We start from the raw sequence: 7,936 nt of genomic DNA, 5'->3' as shown, positions 1-7,936 counted from the left end.
GGGTCAGGGCAAAAAACTGTCTGGGGATTGGTCCTGCTTTGAGCAGGGGGTTGGACTAGATGACCTCCGGAGGTTCCTTCCAACCCTGATATTCTATGATTCCTTCAGCAACCAAGACTTCCCTCACGGATCACAGGGGGAACTCAATCCTGCCAACTATGCCAATCATAAATGAATCCACTCATCGTTAGGTGCCCTCCGGCGGCCAGGCATGGCATCACAGCCCTCTCGCTGGGCTAGCGTCCCCCATCCATGGTCGCTCCAGCACCACGGCAGATTCTCTGCCTGGTAACGCCGGCCAGGTCACCACCTTTAGTCCACCCTTCTGGGGCCCAGCTTGCCTCACACTAAAAGTCCAAAGAGGTCTTTCCACAGACAGAAGTCCTTCTGCCATCGCTGGGACACTTGCTCAGCCTGTAGCCCCCTTGCTGGGCTTGGGAACCCTCTCCAGGTGCGTGTACGCCGCCTCCTCTGGGGCCGGTAGGGGAACCCAGTCCCACCCTGACATTGATAGCAGCTCAGGGCCCTGGACCCAATATCTAGGTCTGCACCTTTCTCTTTGCTGCACTTTTCCAACCTCTCTTCTCAAGTTCCCCTCCAGGCTTTCCTTGCTGCTCTGAACTTCCTACCTCGTTCTCAATCCTGTTGCTACCCCAGCTGGGCTGTATCACCACTGAAGTCTGGCTCTTTAGGGGGGCGGATATGGTGCCTCTCAGTTCGGGCTCATTCTGTAATCAGCTTTCTGTGAGTGCCAGGGGGCTCCATTTCCCCTTCCACTAGCTCCCCATTTACAGAGAGCCAGAGCAGTACCTGCAGCAGGGAGCAGGAGTTGCTGGTGGCCTCAGAGGCACAGGCCCTGCAGCGCCTCGGGCACCTGGCGCAAGTGCCGCATGATACGGAGCTGGCGCATCACATTGGCCGTGACGTCCTCCTGCTGCAAGGGAACGAGAACCTGTCTGAGACTCAGATGCCTCCGAGGAATCAGGGGGGATTAACGGCCCCTGGAACCAGCAGCATTTCCACCCAGCCCCTGCCCACCTCTGAGGGATGGATTCCCCCTCCTGACCCCCAGGATGGAGTCTTGTTGTCCTTCCTAGTGACCTCCAGTGGCAACCCCCCTCCTTGTACGGGGAGCTCCTGCCACCTCCCTCTCAGTACCCCTGACAGCTGTTCCACCTCCAATCCACAGCTCAAGTTCTCAGACCCCTCTCCTCCAGCCCCACCCAGGTTGGGTAGGGAGGGGACTGTAGCGGGCGGGGGCAGGAGGGATTCTGGCAGCAGTGAAGTGGGATGTGGGAGGTTGAGACCTTTCCCCAAGTCACCCCAGCCACTAATGCTGAAGCCGCAGGATGGCAGCCCTGGTGAATGGGACGGATCGGCAGCCCCTGCTGACTGAATCCTCCTGTTCTCTCCAGCAGGGCCGGCTTTAGGAAGGGCGGGGCCCAATTCAAACATTTTTGGCAGGGCCCCGGCAGGGATGACTAACAAAAAAAAATAAGGTAAAAAAAAGCCTTTCATTTCTTCCATGTATTATTTACTTTCCATAACTATATAAATAATAAAATTATATATTATGTACGTTGCATCATATATGCTGTTGATTGGTTATTAATGAGCTCCGTTTCACGTGTGTGGGTCCCCGCTACTCCCTGGGGGTGTGCTAGGGTGACCAGATGTCCTGATTTTATAGGGACAGTCCCGATTTTGGGGTCTTTTTCTAATAGGATCCTATTATCCCCCACCCCCTGTCCCGATTTTTCACACTTGCTGTCTGGTCACCCTAGTGGTGTGCACATGTGTGGGGCCCAGCTGCTCCCTGCCCCCCTCATTGAAGCAGGTGTGCAGGGTTACTGCCCCGGGAACTGCAGGGCACCAGTGGACATGGGGCTGGCTGGAGGCAGGGCAGGGGCTCACTGGAGGTAGGGTCTGGCTGCAGGCAGGGCAAGGGGTGCGGGGCTGGCTGGAGACAGGGGTGTGTGGGGCTGGCTGGCTTTGGGCAGGACGGCAGCGGGGTGCGGAAAGGGTTGCCTGGAGACAGGGCAGGGGGTGCGGCAGAGGCTGGCTGTGGGCAGGGGGTGCAGGGCTGGCTGCAGGCAGGGCAGGGGGGCGGGGCTGGTGCGGGCAGAACAGGGGGGGCGGGGCTGGAGGTAGGGCAGGGGTGCAGCAGGGGCTGGCTGCGGACAGGGGTTGCAGGGCTGGCTGGAGACGGAGCTGGCTGCGGGCAGGGCAGGGGGTGTGGGACTGGTGCGGGGACGGGGTGCAGCAGAGGCAGCTGGAGCCCTGGCCCTTTAAATAGCCCCCGAGTCCCCCGCTATCCCAGGGCTCTGGGGGCTATTTAAAGGGCCCAGGGCTCCCCTGCTTCTACCGCCCCGGCCCTTTAAATAGCCGCGGGAGCCCTGGGGAAGCAGCGGGGCTCCAGCAGCTATTTAAAGGGCCGGGGCGGTAGAGGCAGCGGGAGCCCCGGACTTTTTAAATAGCCCCCAGAGCCCTGCAGCCCTACCCCAGGGCTCCAGCAGTGGGGGTCTGGTAGCAATTTAAAGGGCCTGGGGCTCCGGCCCCTGCTGGGAGCCCTAGGTCCTTTTAATTGCTCCCTGGGGAAGCCGGGCCACCCTGGTACAGCGCACCGGCTCTTGCCGGTACACCGTACCAGGGCTTGGGCCCGGGGCCTGATTCAGGGGTTGAATTGGCCTAAAGCCGGCCCTGGTTGGGGGATGGCCACAGAGCCGCAGGGAGGGGAACCCTGAGGTGTGGGGGCTGGGTGGGTACTGGGAGTTCCTCCTGAAGGGACAGGGGTTGGCCAAGGTCACTCAGCCCCGGGGTGTGGGAGGGGGACAGGCTGAGGGCACTCAGAGCCCCAGGAAGTGGGGGGGCTGAGGGGATGGACTGGCCAGGGGCACTCAGAGCTCGGGGGAGGGGCTGTCCGGGGGGGGGGGCACTCACAGCCCCAGGAGGTGGGTGGGGGAGGGGCACACAGGATTTCAGGAATTCCCTGGCAGTGAAGAGCTGCTGGCGGCAGGGAGGAGCCAGCCGTGACAATCCTCACTTGGGATCCCTGGCTGGGCTAGTGGCTATGGGGGCCCGTGGCCCAGCTGCAGCGGAAGGTGACCTGAAGGAAATGCCTCGGCCTCGGCCTCTGGCTAGGAAGGGCCTGGGCCAGACAATGACCCACCGCGCAGTGTCCCAGCTCCCTGCCCCACACCTGCGGGGCACGGCCCCTCCTCTGTAGGGAGGTTGGCATGTACCTTAGTGCTGCTTCCTCCATCCCCAAAGGCCTCTCCCAGCCATTCTCTGGCAACCCCTGCTGTTCAGTACGCACATTACCCTGCTGTGACATACCGGGGGGGGGAACCCCTCGGGGATGGGGGGGGCTGTCACACAGCTGGGCAATTTAACCCAGCTGGGCCGGGGTGACTGTCTCCCTGGAGCTGGGGTCTCAGCCCAGGTGTCTCTCTGCCCTTCCCCCCAGTTGCCCCCGGGCGAGGTAGGAGCGCCCCATGTTGCGTTCCAGCCCCACATTCACACCCACAAGTGCTGGTGGGTTCCAATCCCAGCTGAACACGCCCACCCGGCCCTAGTGCGGAGCAGAATGGCCCAGCGCTGCCCCACAGACCCTCTGGCTCTCCGAGCCCACTCTTACCCATCACCGCAGCACGTCTGGCCCAGGCTGAACGCTGCTGCTCTGTGCAGAGAGGCTGGCACTTCTCGCTCCTGCCGTACGAGGGGAAGGTGCTGCTACCGACTGCTCCCCGTAACCCCCGCCCTGCTGCGCTCTGGGGATGCTGCCCTGCTGTGGAGCTCTCAGGTGTCTTGAACTGGAATTTGTTTGGAGAGAAACTGCTAAGGAGCCTTATCAGCCCCGAGCAGAGAGTACCTGGGAGCCTGCCTGGGTCGGGCGGGTCTGGTACAGCCTCCCCCAGATAAGGCTCTTCCCTGGACCTGCCACCCATTGGAATCTGGAACGATTCCCTCCGAGGTAACACCCGGGGCAGCCAGGGCAGGGCAGGGCACGGCCTGCTCCCCGGGAGCGTTAGGGCTTTCAGGAGTCAGAGGTGTCAGCAGAGCAGGTTGTACGTTAAAGCAGCGAAGGCAGTTGGGGGGCAGAGGAATTGGGTGCTTTGCCATTGCACTTGATCAGCTCAATTTGAAAATTCTTTCAAAGGAAATCCAGATGTATACATCTGACTGGGGTACATGTACACACATACACATGCACACTCACATGTGCACACACTCATGTGCACATACACGTACACACATACGCACATGTATAGATACATATATATACAGACGTACACATACACGCACATACGCTGTCCCTGGAGCGCCCCAGAATGCGACTGACGGGGTGGCTGGCTATTATGGAGGCACAAAGGGGTTGGGAGAAAATAATCAAGAAGAACTTTTGCTGAAAATGCAAACCTAAGCTGGAAATCTGTGCAGCGCTGGGCTCAGCGAAAATGATCTTTTGAGCTGCTCTTATTAAACGTGGTCCTGTACTTCCTGGTTTGCGTCGGACCCAGGCAGGAGACTGGGCTGCTCTCAGCTGTAGAAGCCATTGGAATGAGCCAGGTCGGAATGAGCCAGGCCCTCAGAGCCTTCTACCACCAATCGCCCCAGCAGTCACTGATCCACACCAAACCACGTCCTTCCAGTCAGGCAGTTTCATATGCACACGTCAAACCCTTGGTTTGCCACTCAGACACCACGGTGATGGGCACAGTAAGGACCGAGAGACGCTAAACAGGCAGACAGACAAGGAACTAGTGGCCCTGCCTACAGGTGTGTGTGTGGTGCAAACGGATGAACACCAGTTGCTGGCTGAAGGCACAACCTTAATTCCCACATCTCCTGTCTGTCAGCTATCGTTCGCTTGGCAGCCTGAGCTCCGATTTCTAACGCAGCGTTTTGCTCTGGCCTATTGTGGTTCTCATGTCCGGGGGCGCCTTGGCCCCTGGTATCAGGAGCGGTGCAAAGGAGGCTGCTTTTCAAAGGTCCTTAAGTAGGGTTGTCAACATTCTACTTGCACAAAACCAAATGCCCTTGACCCAACCCCTTTCATGCCCTTCCCCAAGGCCCCACCCCCACTCACTCCAGCCCAGCCCACCTCCCTCAGTCGCTCGCTCTCACACCCTCACTCACTTTCACTGGGCTGGGGCTGGGGGTTGGAGTGCAGGGAGGGGTGAGGGCTCCGGTGGGGATGCGGGCTCTGGGATTGGGCTGGAAATTAGGGGTTTGGGATGCCAGAGGGGGATCCGGGCTGGGGCAGAGGGTTGGGGTGCGGACTCTGGGAGGGAGTTTGGGTGCGGGAGGGGGCTCAGGGCTGGGGTAGGGGATTGGGGTGCAGGTGGGGGTGTGAGGTCTGGGAGGGAATTTGGGTGTGGGAGGGGGTTCCGACCTGGGGCAGGGTTTCTGGGTGCGAGCTCCGGTCAGGCGGCGCTTACCTCAGCCAGCTCCTGGTCAATGGCACACCGGTGCTAATGCAGGCTCCTGACCCCTGGTCTCCCTCCGCTGGCAGGCTCTGAGCAAGGCCTGCCCAGAGAACATGGATGATGAGCTCTCGATCCTGCTGACAGCACCCCCCAGCACAGACAAACTCCAGCACATCTTGGAGGTGAGCAGAATGGGGAGGGGCAGCAGGGGTTTTACCTTAGCCCTGGGGACTCCGAGAAAGAAGAGACTGGAAAATCCATGTTTCTATTCGATCCTTCCCAGTATGCATTCGTGATATAAACTCACTGGGTGACCTTGGGGTAACTCACTTCCCCCTTACGGCATCAGTCTTCTCCACTATCAAATCTACACTGGGGAAGAAGGACAGAAGCCCCGACAATCACCTTCACCTCTGGGTGTCTGGTCCTGGGAGCCGAAACCAACTGGACTATCTGCCCCATCTCCTAAACTGCCCTGTCTTTCCCTCCTAGGGCCTTGTCCTTAGTGCTCAGCCTGGCCCCTTCCCAGCTTGTCCCTGACCTTTGAAGGACTCTCCAAGCCCCTCCCATGCCTGCTTCCCTTGGGGTCTCTCTCCTGGCTGAGCACAGGCTGCCCTTCTATCTCTCAGCAGGCCTGGGTCCTAGTCACAGGCTGCGTCTTGTCACGTGACCCCCACACTTATTCCCTTCTCCCTAGGGAGCTGCATCACCTGGACCAGGTGCAGTTGAGCTCCAACCCCTTTCCTGGCCATCTCACCCTGGGACAGGTTGAAACTGGTAACCTGTGGTAACAGTAACTGGTTGCTCGTAAAGGTGCTGAAGACACAATGGAAGAGGAAATCCTTTGGCCTGGATTGAAATTATTCCGACTGAAAGTGAATGAGAGAAAATAGGTCCAGAGTTCTCTTCCTAGCAGCAGAAAATGTAGCGATTGATAGAGGTTCAGGTCAGAAAGGACCATTATGTGCATCTAGTCGCCCCTCCTGTATAACTCAGGGCCTAGAATGTCACCAAGTGGTTCCTTCAGCCAACCATAGCATGGGACTGAGCCAGAGCACGTCTTTTGGAACGACATCCACATGCAGGAGAGCCAGCTGGCTACCAGAAAATCTCTCTTCTGCAGTGACGTGGGGTTAAGGGACACGGGGGAAAAGACATGGCGGCTGTGACTAAACTTAGAACAGCAAGGCCAGGAAAACCAGGGTTAGGTCCCAGGCCTGGCTATCAGATCTGCTGTTTTCTATTCCTGGCTTTGGGACCATGAGTGAGTCTCTGCACCGCTGGGTGCCTCGGTTTCCCCAGCTATCAAATGGAACTAATCAAGGTTTTGTTTGTTCTCCCCATTTTACAGGGTGGGAAACCGAGACACAGTTGGGACCTGTCTACACTACAGGTCTGTCGTGCGTTTGTAATCTGCTGACCCCCACAGAGCCTATGGACAACACAGCTCCTAAAGGTACGTTTGTTCTGTGCTTATCCCCTATGTACCAGCAGGGCTGGACAGCATTTCTCACTGTGATGTGGGGAGCAGGTCCTGGGTACTAAGGGTCTGAAGAAGCTCTCAAGGACTAATTTTTTTAAAATAATTGTTATCAATGAATTGAGAGAAAACATACAATCACTGCGGATAAGATTGGGGGGTGACAAAATACAGGCAGAGTGGTAATTCCTGATGGGGAGAGGGCAGTGATACAGAGCGATCTGGCTCATTCGGCCAGCTGGACCCATTCAAAGAAAACAAATTTGAGCAGAGCCCAATGCAAGGTCCTATAAGTGGCAACAAGGCACGCCGGCCACACCTCCAGAATGGGGACGTGTATCCAGGAAAGCAGTGACTCTGAAAAGGATTTAGGGGCCAGAGTGGAGAAGCCACTCAACATGAGCTCCCAGTGCGATGCTGTGGTGAACAGGGCTAAAGCCATCATTAGACGAAGGAGCAGAGCCGTGAGTAGGATAGGGATGTGACCCAGCAGCAGTGAGACTGCTATTGGAATAGTGCCTCCAGTGTTGGTGTCCTCCTTTGAAAAAGATGGTCCTAGAAATTGGAGCTGGGCAGCAAAGAGCCACCAAATATTCTGAGGGCTGGAGAAAAATGCCTTCTAGTGAGCTATTGAAAGAGGTCAACCTGTTTTGCTTATCAAAAGAAGATTGAAGGGGACTTCATTGAAGTGTTGAAGTGCCTTAATGGAGAGAAAATACTGGGTATTAAAGGGCTCTCTAGTCTAGCAGAGAAAGGCAGAACAAGACCCAATGGCTGGAAGGTGAAAAGAGACAAATTCCTATGACAAATAAGGCACAAATATTCAACAGCGAGGATGATTGAACACAGGAAGAAGCTACCAAGGAAAGTCGTGGATTCTCCATCTCTTGATGTCATTAATAAAGACTAGATGCCTTTCCGGAATGTGTTTGCCCCAAAAGTAGCTATTGTGGTAGACAGGAGGCCTGTCATATGCAGGGGGTCAGATTAGATGCTCTAACTGTCTCTTCTGGCCATAAAGTCTACT

The 7,936-nt window shown here is 57.1% G+C and overlaps 1 long non-coding RNA gene across 1 annotated transcript; it reads left to right on the top strand.

Annotated features, from left to right (window-relative positions):
- Positions 1-5,365: 5,365 nt before the first annotated feature.
- LOC135978766 (uncharacterized) lies at positions 5,366-7,508 on the top strand. The gene is made up of 2 exons (XR_010596132.1): positions 5,366-5,611; positions 6,781-7,508. It is a non-coding gene; the product is annotated as an uncharacterized LOC135978766 (long non-coding RNA).
- The last annotated feature ends 428 nt before the right edge of the window (positions 7,509-7,936 follow it).

This window comes from Chrysemys picta, unplaced genomic scaffold, assembly GCF_011386835.1.
Source record: "Chrysemys picta bellii isolate R12L10 unplaced genomic scaffold, ASM1138683v2 scaf435, whole genome shotgun sequence".
Lineage (NCBI taxonomy): Eukaryota > Metazoa > Chordata > Testudines > Emydidae > Chrysemys > Chrysemys picta.
This window is presented reverse-complemented; position numbering and strand designations above follow the sequence as displayed.